Source organism: Elgaria multicarinata, chromosome 9 (assembly GCF_023053635.1).
Source record: "Elgaria multicarinata webbii isolate HBS135686 ecotype San Diego chromosome 9, rElgMul1.1.pri, whole genome shotgun sequence".
Classification (NCBI taxonomy): domain Eukaryota; kingdom Metazoa; phylum Chordata; class Lepidosauria; order Squamata; family Anguidae; genus Elgaria; species Elgaria multicarinata.
The window spans coordinates 40,766,164-40,780,527 of record NC_086179.1 but is presented as its reverse complement, the minus strand read 5'-3'; positions in this window follow the sequence as shown (position 1 = coordinate 40,780,527).

The window sequence follows — 14,364 nt, the reverse complement described above, 5'->3', positions numbered from 1 at the left end:
CAACCCAAGCAAGTCCTCAATCGGCCATGAAATGAATTACATTGGGATAGTCAGGGCACAATCCTATCATGATGCCTGTCAGCCTCTGAACTCAGAGGTGATCTTCACCTCCGTGTTCCTCCTCCTCTGCATTTTTCCTAGATGAGCTTTTTTGCCTGTCTAGCAGGGGCTCTTCAGAACAGGAGGGAAGGAGGCTGGGAAGGCCAGAGGATTCTTAGTAAGTGAGCCTACCCGGTCCCCTCCCCACCCACAGAACCACCCACTTTCCCTCCTCTCTGAGGTCACTTTTGCATCCTCAGAGAAGTAGCTGTCATGGTTCTCTCCGTGCCAGCTGTGAAGGGGATTGGGCAGAGAGCTCAGACTCTGGGTTGGAATCCGACCTATCATATGGTCCGCCAGATGCTCTCTAGGTGCCATTTGGTTGCTCTCTAAATCTCTCAGGCTGGCCCACTTGTTATTGTGAAGATGAAGGCAGACCCAAGTGTGCCATCTCAAACTTCTTGGAGAGAAAAGGCAGGATATAAATGAGTACATTATTGAGGATCAGGGACAATTGAGGATCAGGGGTCAAACAGATGGATGAGCCTGAGCAGAGCTATCCAGTAAATGATCAAAATGTAACAATATGTACATTTACTTTCATACATTCTGTTTTCTGAAATGGGACTGGAGTGCCCTTCTGAAAGCCCCACTGACCTGACCTGCTACAGAAATTACCGTAGCAATGAGCTAGTTTCCAGTTGCTTCTGGATCTGTGAACTTCTTGTGCTAGCAATGGGTTCCATAGAGCAAGGCAGCACTGGATACTGCCCAATTACTATAAAGCTAGTGCCTTGACAAAGATGCAAGCCAACGGGCTTTTTGCCCATGTCTGAATAGCAGCTACCCATCCACCATGAGCCAGAGCTAACTGAAAATGCCAACAAGTCATCAATAATGCCATTCAAATTGCCGAACTAAAAAACACCGAGTTGCTACAGTTTAATAATGTTCTAGAGGAATCCCTCATCAGAGATAACAGCAGGGATGTGGCACAATCTGAGCTGCTTCACACAGCACATGGCTTCCCCAATGGGTCAAAGTGCACTGTACAAAGCCCCAGAGTCTCAGTTGTCAGCTGCTTTTCCCAATGCAAGCCATGTGTGTTTGCATGGTGCACATCACGCCCCCCCTTGGGAGTGATGTGCACTGCACAAAGCCCCAAAGACTTGGCCAGCACGGAGAGGTGCAACCATTCCTCCTGGCACAGGCCAGGTCCTTTTCTCTATACTAAAAAGAGGCATGGTCTCTCAGCATGGAGAAAGGCAAAATGGACAGGTTGAACTACTCATTATACATTTTTCTAATGGTCTGAAGGGCGGTGCTTAATTGGGTCTTAAAATTGAGAGCAGGGCACTCAGTCCTGTAAATTGCTACTGGAAAGAGTGGTCATCCCACTAAGATCTCATCTAATTACTGTCTATTCAAGAAAAGTCTCTCTTTTCTTTTGTTCCAGAGGAAAGGATCCTTGTACAATTTTACAAGGAGAATGATAGAATATTTCATCTGTACTCTTACAAAGTAAAAGAAGTTTTCCTCACTGACCTTCCTAAACAATAACCCAGTCTGGGATTCTTGTATGGCTAGTACTGGACCTCGTATCTCTGTGCAGGTTCAAAGGAACTCAAAAATTAAGCTAAGGCCACATCAAAACAAGCAGAAAAAATGTACTTCTGAGAGCTTACACTAATAAATTCACACAGGCTCCTTTCATGACGAGAAATAGGAAGGCTACCCAGTGATTGGATGGAAAGATAAGAGATGGAATCAGGTCCAGTGGTTTGATTATTTTCATAATATTAGTTCAATCAATGATTTACTACATTATCTGGATGTCTCTCACCTGCCTGCCAACCTACAAATAATCTCTTAGAATGTTGCGGGTTGGAGAATTAAATTGATTTATTATTATTTTTGCAGTAACTTCAGTCTTTTGAATTTTATTGCTCTTCCAGAGAGATTGTTACTGGAATCTAGCTCAGTTTCTATTCAGGATTAAAAATCAAGAAAAGCACCTGCCCTAAAAACTAGAAATTTGGATGAGGTAGTTGTACTACTAGTCTTAATTGAACTAGATATTGGAATTATTGCTTTGGATTGGTTCACATGTAAAGTTATACAGGTAACCCTGATTTGTGGCTCTTGTTTTGGCCAACTCATTTTCTTAAACATTATTTCCCGCTAATACTACTCCATATGATGAAATTGGGACTCAATTATATAATATTGAGTAGGCTACCCAGAACTGGATCTTATTCTCTGTGGGGACTTTAATGCATGGATGGCTACTAACTATCTAGTGATCAGTGGAATGATAGGTTCAGATATAAAGGAGAATCCAATGCAGGAATTTTCTCCTGGGATAAAAAGGTGAATAAGTTTGAACAAGTATTATTTAATTTTAAAGTTTAAAGTTAATGTTTAAGTATTGTGTTTATGCTGAATTCTTAAGAATAACACAGTTATTTACATATTTTTCAGCCAGGGGAATCAGTGTTGTGGACTACAATATTATTTACTACTTCTTTAAGGACAAATGTGATACAATTGATAGCAGAAAATGGAGCAGAAAGTGATAACCTACTTCTGAAGTTGACAGTGTCCTTTCCTAGCTGTCAGCCTCAAATGATGAAAGGCACACTGGTGGGTGAAAAATGACTGAAATGGTCTTTTAATATTGACCAGCAAACTAGGTTTCTACTATCAGATGGAAACCTATTAAACTTTAGACCACAAAGCAAATATAATAGAAGTATATCACGAAATTGTTTCCATCTTGTGACCATGTATACAGTATCCACTGTCTGTACAATACGTAAGAGCAAAGCATGGCCAACTACTTGGTACAATGAGGAATGTAGGGCAAGGGGAAAGTTCATATCTAAACCAATTGACCAAACTCTGCTTTTAATTAGTCCTGGATGTCCGACTCACCTACTGCACACTTTGGGGCGTAGTTATGGTGAATGGTTTTGATTTGGGATCCAGATGAAGTCTAGAGGTACTTACTCTTGAGTGGTTTCACTCGTCCATGAAGTTCCCCTTAGCACTCTGTCTCTCAGGCAACAAACAGCGAATGAGATTGATATGGTAACAATGATCACTCCGCTGATGAGGGAAGCAATGACTGCCACGCGGAAACCCTTGTCTAGGGGCTTTGGAATCGCTGGCAACAAAAAGAAACATGCCTGCTATGAATCATACATTAGCTGAAGTGTGCTTGGAATGCTGCCAGCCAGCCGTCAGTAGCACGCAAGGTAACTTTTTCATTTTGATTGACAACTTTCTAGTCCTCATTATTGCATAGAAAATATTTGAAAAGACGCCCTGTTTTTATGGAAAGCCCAAGTATTCAGGAATTAGTTTTGAACTGATTCATCTCCAGCTTACCTTCACACTGAGGGGGAGAGTGACTCCAGTAAGAGATGCTTTCTTTAAGCAAGCAGGTCAGCTTTCCATTGCCCACAAGCTGATATCCCTCTTTGCACCAATATGTGATAACAGAACCCAGGGAGTTGCCAGAGCCCTCCACGATGAAATAAAATCCATGGCTTGGAGGGACGAGAGTTGTGCACGGAGCTACAACAGATGCAGTTAAGTAAATGTTATTATGGAGAAGCATTGAACTTTAGCAACCAATGACTGATCTTCCAAAGTTTGGTCTGGCTGATGCAGCAGCCACTTTTATCGGTATAGGAACTGACTTATAGGTAGCTTTCAAGGGGGATGAGACAAATTTATAGAGGAAACGGCTATTATTATAGCTATAAGCTATCACCAGGAACAGAGGTAGCCAGTGTGCCTCTGAATCCCATTCGCTGGAGAACATCAGTGGGAGGGGTCAGTGGGGGGGAACATCAGTGGGAGCTTGTGGACTTTGCAGAAGCATCTGGTTGGTCACTCTAGGAAACAGAATGTTGGAGTAGATCGCCCTTTGGGCCCCTCTTATGACTTGGTACTTTTCATGTTTAACTGTATGTGTGAAGAAAACACTACCTGAAAACAGGTGGGTAGTATGTGTATGATGTGAATTATTTCCTTATGTAGACTGTGCTGTCCATGACTCAGAAGAGCTAAGCCAAGCCCTGATGTATTGAATTTGTGTATCTGGTCCCCTCATTTTAAAGCGAGGAAAGGAAATCTCACCATGATCTTGAAGGCTTTCCAGCAAAAATTTGGTTTCTATTACTGCAGTTGCTGCCTCTTCTGACGCTTCTCTTTCAGCGATGCCATTACTTCTATCAGGAGTATCAGGGACTTGAGAAAGTAGGGAGGGGCTCTTATTTTATCAGAAAGAAATTAAGTTTTTGCAGTCAAGGGTAAGCATGGTCCAATGCTCGTAAGAGGGTTAGCAAATTCCTTCTGATGGCAAGCTCTACCAACTGTGACAGGACAGATTTAGGGCACAATCCTAGACAGAAAAAAGTCTTACAACTCCCAGCATTCCCCTTGCTGGCTGGAGAATGCTGGGAGTTTTAGTACTTTTTTCTGTCTAAACATGCATAGGATTGCATCCTTAAAATAGTAAATATTAATTTGTCATCCAATATGGCACAGACAATGCAATTCTATATAGCAATACACAGAGATGGGTCCTATTGAATTCAATGGAATTTACTTCCAGGTAAATGTGTATAGAATTGCAACCTAAAGCAGCAGGCCACGAGGGAACTGCCTGGCTTTGAATTATTTATTTATTTATCTCTAACCTTTATAAACCACCATTTATCCACAAGGAATACCAGTGCTAGAAACAAAAAACAAATTCAATATAAAAATCATATAATTACACATTAAAAAGCAAAATAAGACAGCAACTAGTAGCAAACCCAAACTTAAACACAACCATCAGTTCAGTTTAATAATAAATTAAATGTAAAATGGTAAAAATTATAAAATATTTAAATGCTTGGGCAAAAGGAAACATTTTAATTTAGCACCAAAAAGAAAACAAACGTTGGTGCCATGCCAGTCATATTTCCTTTCAGAGGATATTCCAAAGTTGAGGCGTGACCACAGAGGAGGCCCCTTCCCCTTTGTAAATGTATATTGTCTGTCTGTCTCCCACTGACAGTATTCAGAGAAGAAGCTCCTCAGAGGATTTTAGTGCACGAGCAGGATAGGATGGGAAGAGGCATCCCTTCGGGTATGGGGGTCCCAAACATTTTAGCGTTTTAAAGGCGATAACCAGAACCTTGAATTGGGCTTGATAGCGAATAGGGAGCCCAATGTAATTCCATAAGAATTGGCATAATATGGTGCCATCGAGATGCATCAATCAAAATTCTGGCTGCTTATTTTTGCACAAGTTGCAATTCTAAACCATTTTCAGGGGCAGCCGTACATACATGGCAGTAATCCAGCCTGGATGTTACCAAAGCTCTCACTATCTAGGAAAAGGTGTTGCTGGTAAACCAGCTGAAGCTAATAAAAGGTGCTCCAAGTCACCAAGGCCACTTCGGTCTTTAGTGACAATGTTGGATCAAGAGGCGACCTCAAGCTGCATACCTACTCCTTCAGCGGGAGGGCAGCGCCATCCACAACAGACTGAACAACTCCCTGGACCCAGGAACTACCAGCCCACAGTGCCTCCGTCTTGTGAGTTTGTGTTTATTGGCCCTCATCCATTCCATCACTCAGTCCAGACACCAGTAATTTTGTCGTAAATTACAGACAATAGTAATTTAGTAGACAATAGTAATTCATTCCAATTTAGTAATAAATAGCTTGCACGCCTAAATGTCTGCGTTCTCACAAGTTCACCCTTTTGCTGGGATATTGGTTTGCCTCCGCTGAGGGAATGCTCTTGGTTTGGGAAGCCAAATCTCTCTAGAGCAGGAATGGGGAATGTGGGGCTGAACTGCACCTATGGGGCTCCAGTAACAATTTTAGGGCTACACATTCCCCACCGCTGCAAGGACTGGAAGACCATTTGGTTAAGACAGACCATGAAGTTAATTATGGTTGGAATTCATGAATCCGCTTTAAAATTAGTGCACCAAGTGTGCCTGTTTCCTCTAAAGCTTCATCACAAACTTTGTTCACTTAGGCCTTGGAGAAAACATGGGTCCCTCAGCAGTGGAGCTGTCCAGTGGATTCAGGTGCAGTAGAAAATGAACAATTATACAAAGATCCCTGTCTCCCAATTGCAAGCTGGCTCTAGAATATTTGACCTTGAGAAAAATGTATTCCGTAAAGAACTGACAATTTGGTTGGTGATAGCAGGAAATGGAAATCTTCAAACTTGTACCGGTGTGAAATGCAGTTAAATAAAATTTGAGACTATAATAACTACCCCACTTATTACTTCATAATACTTTTGGACCAGACTATCATTCTCTCTCTCTCTCTCTCTCTCTCTCTCTCTCTCTCTCTCTCTCATTGTTCTTATTAACAGTTTCATTTTCCAATCCAATCCAAACCTTAAACTCTTCCCCCCATTCCTTCCCCATTAGATTTCTTCTCAACATGTATTTAAACAGAAAAGGCTCCATGTCTCTAAGTAAAAACATTAAGCCAAAATGGGATAAATAGAAATTGCAAAAATAGTTACATGGGGATTTAAAACAAAAAAAATTAAAAGTTGTGTCAAGCACTTTTCTTTCCCAGCCTGCACTGATTTTGTGGTAGATCACGTTACTCTGCATATAATTCAAGAAAACTTTCCTATATTAATTGGAATTTATTTTGTTTTAGAAATATGGTGTGATATACCTTTTCATGAGCAGCTACAGTCAATAGATCCTGAACCCACATGTATATACTGTATTGGGGTTTTTATTTGCTTTCCAGTGTTGTAGAATAATACATTTAGCTGCTAAATGTCTTACTAAACAGCGCAGCGTGCCCCTCTGCTAAATCCCATTTGCCTGGAAACTATCCCACTAATGCATGGGCATCTTTTCCATTGAGTAAGGTTTTTAGAACCACGTTCATGATGGGATGGGGTGGGGGAAGTAATTAAAAACTGGTTTGCACAAAATACCCTTGCCAAGTACCCTTTCCCCTTGAATTTTGACTTACGCAGAAAACAAATGAGGTTGGGAACGCCATGTCTTCCTCATAAGATGTAGATCTGCCCTCAGTGCCTCCAACTTGGGGGGAAAATGGATGGAACTACCAGTACTTCACACAGGAGGGAAAAATGTTTTGCACAGATTTGTGCTTGGAATAAAATAAATACTCCTGCTTATTTAAAAGAATGAAAATTCAAACGTTGAATGCAAAGTCAGTGGTAATTCCATTTGTTCCGACAGGAATTTAGATGAAGATACAATAATGTCTTTATTATCAAATTTGCACCATACTGATGAAACAAACCACTTATAACTCAGCAGAATAAATCCTGCCGCCGCTTTCAGATCTCATAGTCACTAAAATCATTTACATTTTCCTGGCCAATTATATGTGTGCCTTGAGTGTGTGAGGGACATCTATGCCTTTGATCCCCACTGACAGTTTTAAGAGTTAATATTATGGATTTTGTTAGAGTTAATGTGACAGAATGGTTAAAGAGTGGTACTTAAGGGGCTTCTAATGAGTGACCTATTATGTCCCCATGGAGCCATGGCATGAATAATCTCTTTCACATAGCTGTTGCGTACATCAGACACCCAAGATATGGCTGTTGGCTGCAGGCCTGAGGACCCAGACACACACACACACACACACACACACACACACACACACACACACACACAAAGAGTACCTGAAAGGTTGGCCTGTGTATCGCTCCCATTTGCAGTATCTCTAAGAAATGCCTTTATGCTAGTCTCCTCTCCAGGGATGGCGGCCGAGGATTCAAGAGCTTCACTCAAGGTAAACTCTAGGCAGCTCCAAACCAGCAGGCAAAAGGCTGTATGGGCCTGAGATCTTTGTTTCTTCATATCTCAAGGGTTTGCTGTGGCATCCTGGAGCTCTCCCAAGAGCATCTAAAGTTGTGTTCATATTTTTCTCCGTCTTTACTCAGAAGTGAAGTTGGCAGCAATAAGCTGGATTTTAGAGCTTTAAGCCCTGTGAAGGAAAGCCAGCTTGTTCTCCACAGATCAGCTGCCACTTCACAGATTCTTACAAGGCTAAAAAACCCACTTTTTGCCACAAAAAGATTCTCTTTGTCGGTCCTCTCTCTCTATCCCCACCTCACCTTGCATACAGGCATGTCTTCTTGCAGGGTTCTGTCTCCCTTTTTTCTTTTCTCTTCTGCTTTATTTTTTTTTTTTACTAAGAATATAGAAAAAGCCATGCTGAATCTGACCAGAGGTCCATCTAGTCCAGCATTCTGTTCACACAGTGGCCAACCAGCTGCTTGTGGAAACCCCTCAAATAAGACATGAGTGCAACAGCACCCTCCTGCCCTTGTTCCCCAGCAACTGGTGTACCTAGGCATACTGCTTCTGATACTTCAGGTAGCATATAGCCATCAGGACTAGCAGCTATTGATAGCCTTACCCGGGGCTCAGTAAGAAATTTGTTTTAGATAAAGATTAACTGGACTAAACAGGGCTCTAACATAATCTGCGGTTGAAAACTGTATATTTTTGAACTTGCAGTGTGATTCATGAACTAACATCAAATGCATTCGACAGCATATGTACTTTTAAAAATGTGCACACACGTTAATCAATAGGAGAATGTGAAGAACTGTTGGGTACTCTGACTGAAAGATCATGTAGTGATGTAAACACTTGTGAATTTGTTATCTTTTGATAGTCCTGGCAACTCCAGCACTCAAGGCCAAAGTAAAGCCTCATTAATTGGGCTGAATGATCTGAGCTGTGTTCCTGTGAGAAAGCACCTTCTCCCACTAAGGGCTCTGGAGCAGTGCAGGAGCTGGTCTGGGATTGGTTGCAAAAGATCTTTCCTGAGTTGCCAGGGGCTGGAAGATAAAAAGAGTTTGAGAGCCACCCAGTTGTCTCCACCTACCTGTGCCAACTTGCTTCGGGCTGGTGAGGTCTTGAATTCTGGTTGGAGCCAGTAAGGGTCTCCTGTTGGGAGACCTTTACTTCGGTAATGTATCAGATAGGTTTAGCCATGTTGTTGTTACTTTTGCTACAGGCATTGTTTTAAAAGTTCTCTGAGGTTCTCTGTATAACCTCTTATCCCTTTCCCCATCTTAATAAACACCTTATCTACACACAGCTGCGTGTGCCACCTTCCAGGTAAATCTCAAGTACTGATTTTAGTGCCTTTTAGCTGGCTACTTTGCAACCATGTAACATTACCTGCTTGGACATTAAAATAGAGTGTGTTGGCTTGAACCCTTCTTTTAGTACTCCCAAGTGTGCCCAGAAGGTCTTATTGACTATTGGTTGTCCCTGCTGACCTTGCAGGGAATTGAGCCACTCCCATTCTCCCTTCACATGGAAGAATACATATATTTTAAAGATGCACACAAACAATGCATACATTTGGGGGAAAATATGTACACATTTTCATGCAAAAAGAAACACACACAAAAATATGGGTAATCTGAGATGGGCATTAGATGGAACAAGCATCAAAGTAGTATTTGGAGAATGTAGAATTCACATTTCGCTTGTATCCTGGCCTTATTCTCCATGAATTTGTCTAACCCCCTTTTAAAGCCATCCATAGTGGAGTCCGTCACTTCATCTTGTGGTAGCGAATTCCATAGTTAAACTATGCACTGTGTGGAGAAGTACTTCCTTTTATCTGTCCTAAATCTCCCACCAATCAGCTTCATGGGATGACCCTGGCTTCTAGTATTATGGGAGAGGGAGAAAGTGTCTCGCTATCCACTTTCTCCACACCATTCATAATTTTGTACACTTCTGTCATGTCTCCTCTTACTTGCCTTTTCTCTGAGCTAAACAGTACCAGGCATTGTAACCTTTCCTCATAGGGAAGTTGTTCCAGCCCCTTGATGTTTTTACCTTTTTAACTATTGCAAGCTTTGTGGTTTGGTTCCACACCAGAGCTTATAAAACTAAGATGATGTGGGTGATTTCAGAGCCCTTTGGAAGCCTCTCATACAATTATGCATGGTAAATAGTGCTGGTGCTCTTATTAAAGATAAGTCATCAGTAATAACTTCTCTGCGGATCAGGATGTCAATGCCATAAATAGTATTAACTCCTTGTGGGTTGTAGAGTGGCAGATGTATAGCTTCTTTCTAGTCTCACAATAAAGACAATGCTCAGCAATGCTCTTCTGGCAAATGGCCAGGTTGCTACTCTGAAAATGTTTACTTCTTTTTATAGGTGTACACAGGTCTGTCACAAGGCATAAAAGGTGACTGGAGGCCAATGAAGTGGGGGGAGAAAAAAGGTTGCTATTGACAGAACTGTTCTTTAAGACCTGGAAACTTAGTGTACCTACAGCAGTATTGTGTAGGTACAGCAGTACCTACAGCACCATGTACATTGATGGTGCTATATAAATAAATAAATAAATAAATAAATAATAATAATAATAATAACAACAACAACAACAACAACAACAACAACAACAACAATAATAATTTTGTTGGGGACCAGACAAAATGATGTGGCAGCAAGGGACAAGAGCAACCACTTTTTGAATTGCTGTTTTTCAAAATGTATTTGTATTGGCACAGAAGGCCTTTTACCTGCATTTCAATATACCTGGATAAGTTGAATGAATATATGTGTGTGTAATAGAGTTTTCAGGCAACAACGGTATATTTTATTTATTTATTTGTTGCATTTATATCCCGCCTTTTTTCCTCCAAGGAACCCAAGGCGGCGTACATAATCCTCCTTCTCCTCTCCATTTTTATCCTCACAACAATAACCCTGTGAGGTAGGTTGTGCTAAGAGCCAGTGACTGGCCCAAAGTCACCCAGTGGGTTTCCATGGCCAAGTGGGGACTAGAACCCAGATCTCCCAACTTCCAGTCCAACATTTTAGCCACTACACCACACTAGCTCTTTGGTGCTCTTTGTGCGTGTGAGTGCCCAGTTCATATCAGGAACAAGAAACTTCAAATGTATTAGTAAGTAAACAAACTGCTTCCAATTTCAATGCTTTCTCTTAGATGCTTTCTCCCACTACTTGCAACAAGAAAACCCAAACAAACAATCCCCAAACCCCACAATGGAGCTTTCTGCAGCCAGCTAGTATGTCTGAACACTGCACCCTCTTGCTGGACCATAGCCGGCTGTAACAGGCCTGGCTTGTTGATCAGAGCCCTTCCTGGTAATGGATCTGCTCCTGAATAGGCACCCTGGCATGCCGCTTCTCATGACAAGATGGTGGAGGTATATCCATGAATAGATCGATTGGCAGAAAGTATAGGTAGAGGAATTGGAGGCCCAAGCAAAAAACAGTGAGAGGAATTGAGGAAAGGAGGGACCAATAAGGTGGATGAAATAGAATATTGGAGTGGAAAGCAGCAAACAGGTGGAAGGGGGTAGCAAAGAAGCATAAACAAATGCATTGGGCAGTTCACACCTTGCTATACGGGCATGCAACTCCAGAGGATGGCAAAAGAAGACAGATAGAGGAAAGCATTTGGCTAGAAGTCCGGATAGTTCCTCGACCGTGATAAGCCTAGAGCGTTACTGCTTGCACCTCCTGTTACAATAAGCAAGCAAATGTTTGCTCTGTTCCACCACTTCCCATGATGTGTAGATGTGGGCAGCAGAGAGCATGCGGGAGGAAGGACAAAGTAAAAGCCCCCTTTTTTTCATTTAGCAGGGCGTACTCTAATGTGTTGGGCTTGTTCAGCTAAAGAGAAAGACCAAAGGCAGACAACAGTAATTTCAGGAAGTTTTCCTACATTGCTTAACTTGATCCAAGGGTGTTATAATTCAAATCGCTATTTTGACATATTCTGTGACAGAACCTTGACGCTGAAGTAAATTGTCAGGGTGTGCTTTCTATCATGTCATTGTGTAATCCCAACCCAGATCTCTCCTATCAGGGTTTTATGAGGAGACCTTCCTGGTTAGAGAGCGTGACTTCAAGGCAACTCTGAGCTCCAGTACTTCTAATTCTTGAGACTAAGCACTGCTTTTCAAAGCTCTCTGTGGGTTTGGTTCTCCATAAAGCCCTGCTGTCATGCTGCCATTGGATTATTGCTTTTTGCCATGGGTAAGAGGGGAAAGGCTCCTGATCCTAGAGAGCTTTGGCTATTGGGAGGTATAAAATGGAGTAAATAAAATTTAAAATGTAAGAAATAATACCCAATCCTGCCAGCTGCTTCCGCTGAACAGATGGTGGCTGATAGATAGTATGGTCCCGAGTCAACAAGACTTGACTGTAGGATCTCCCAGTCTTCTGTTGCAGTCATGGAGCATCCTCAATTTCAATGCAAGTACTCCAAGCAAAATATGCAAGCATTCTATTAAAATGAGTGGGGGTACCTAGTTATAAAGTTTCTGCACTGCAGTGAACATAGTACAACAGGTGACCTGTTTTGTTTGTATGTATCAGTGGGCAACCACTTTTTCTTCTCTACCTAACAGAGAGGTGGCTGCCATGCCTGGTTTTCTGTTATCTGATAACTCAGGTTCAATTCAGATGGAATACAAACCTATAGTTTGGCCGTCGGGAGTGCTGTTGCAGGTTCTCACACTCCCTCCTTCATTCTCGGGCATGAGTTTCTTCCTTCCCTTTCTTTGATTTTGCTAAGCATTGTTGGTAAACTGTAGTTAGTGCCTTGTTTCCAAATCATGATGTGCAAACTTCTTCAAAATTGCGGCTTGGAGGGGCAAAGGGGCTTGTCATAGTTTGTTGATCCTGACATTGCAGCACACAATGTTAGCAAAAGCCTAGGGAGGAAGAAGGGATTGCAGAGGGGGCTTCAAACCACGATTGGTTGTTTTATGTCTGAATTGAGCCGTGGGGTTAATCCATTTTGTACCCAAATCAGCCCTATCCAAAACCCACAAGCAGCCCACTTCTTTACTAATAATTCACAGAGCCAGGATATGAGAGATGCGAGTCAGAACTTGTGACCCCTTAAGAAATGTGGCTTGTAAATTACTCCCCTGTGTCTACCAGTGTAGGTATCTGCCAGGTTTTGCTGCCCAGCAAATGATATCCCTGGCAGTAATTTGACCTGGGGAGTTTCATGCCTTTCTGTTACTTAATCTTTACAGGAGCTCTGGTTTCAACCCACCCACAAAGTGTCATCATTACACTCACATGAATATTATTTGCATTGGTCATGTGTAAACATGGTTTTATAAGAACAAAGGAAGAAGGGGTCAAAGAGGCAGTGCAATGGTGAAAGAGGGAATTGCTTTTTGGCACCCCACGGCACCCCGAATGATGGTTGCAGTCCAAACCACCTGGAGGTTACTAGGTTGGGAAAGGCAGGCTTAGATGAAACGCCATCAAATCATTTAGTAAAGTTGATGGGAAGAAGTGGACTGCTCTGCTTCAGCAAATATAACTGGTAGTGTGTGTTCCCAGATTCCAAAAATCACGTTTGTCCCTTTTTAAAGTGTCTTCTAGCATTAAGTTGCTGGAAAGTAGTGCACATGTTTCAATTATGGTCTGTGGTGCACAGTCAAGGCTGCATCCCATCACATGTTCAGAGGGCATCAGCCCAACTAACAGTGGGTGACACAAGTTGCTATTTATTTTAGACTGAAAATGCTGATTGGATAATGTCGTGCATTTCCCCCTCTTAATAAAATCTTCAAGTGCAACCAAGAGAATACAAAGGCTTGTTATTTTAGAATTTAATCCCAAAAGGTTTGTGCCTTCCAAGCTGTTTGAAGATCGTTCGTTTAGTTGCTCGAAGCCTTGTAAAATGAGTGGCTCTGGATTTGGTTAAGTCAGAAGGCATGGGGAAGTGGGGTGGTGGGGGAGAGAGACCTAGCCATATATACCAAACTTACAAATCCAGTGGAAGTCAGTGGGTTGGAAGAGCTTAGATAATGTTGTATTCAATGTTAATCCTACCTAGAGTAGATCCATTGAAATGAATGGAATTTAAATGAGACTAACATCTGATACAACCCAGAGTCTTCCTACTGACCTTATGTAATTAACTGAATGACAGAAAATGCAAAGATATTTATTTATTTATTTATTTATTTATTACATTTATATACCGCCCCACAGCCGAAGCTCTCTGTGCAGTTTACAACAATTATGATTTGGTCAGGACAATTTATTTATTTAAAACATTTATATTCCTCCCTATATCAACAAGATCTCAGGGTGGCGTACAGATAAAAGCATATAGTATAAAACAGCAAATATTTACAGCTAAAAACAAACCATAAACCAAGTTAAAACAATATATAATTTAAAAGCAGCAAAACTATTAAAACAGTTAAAACAATGTGCCAACTTAGTGAATTCAACCATTAAAAGCTTTGTTAAAAAG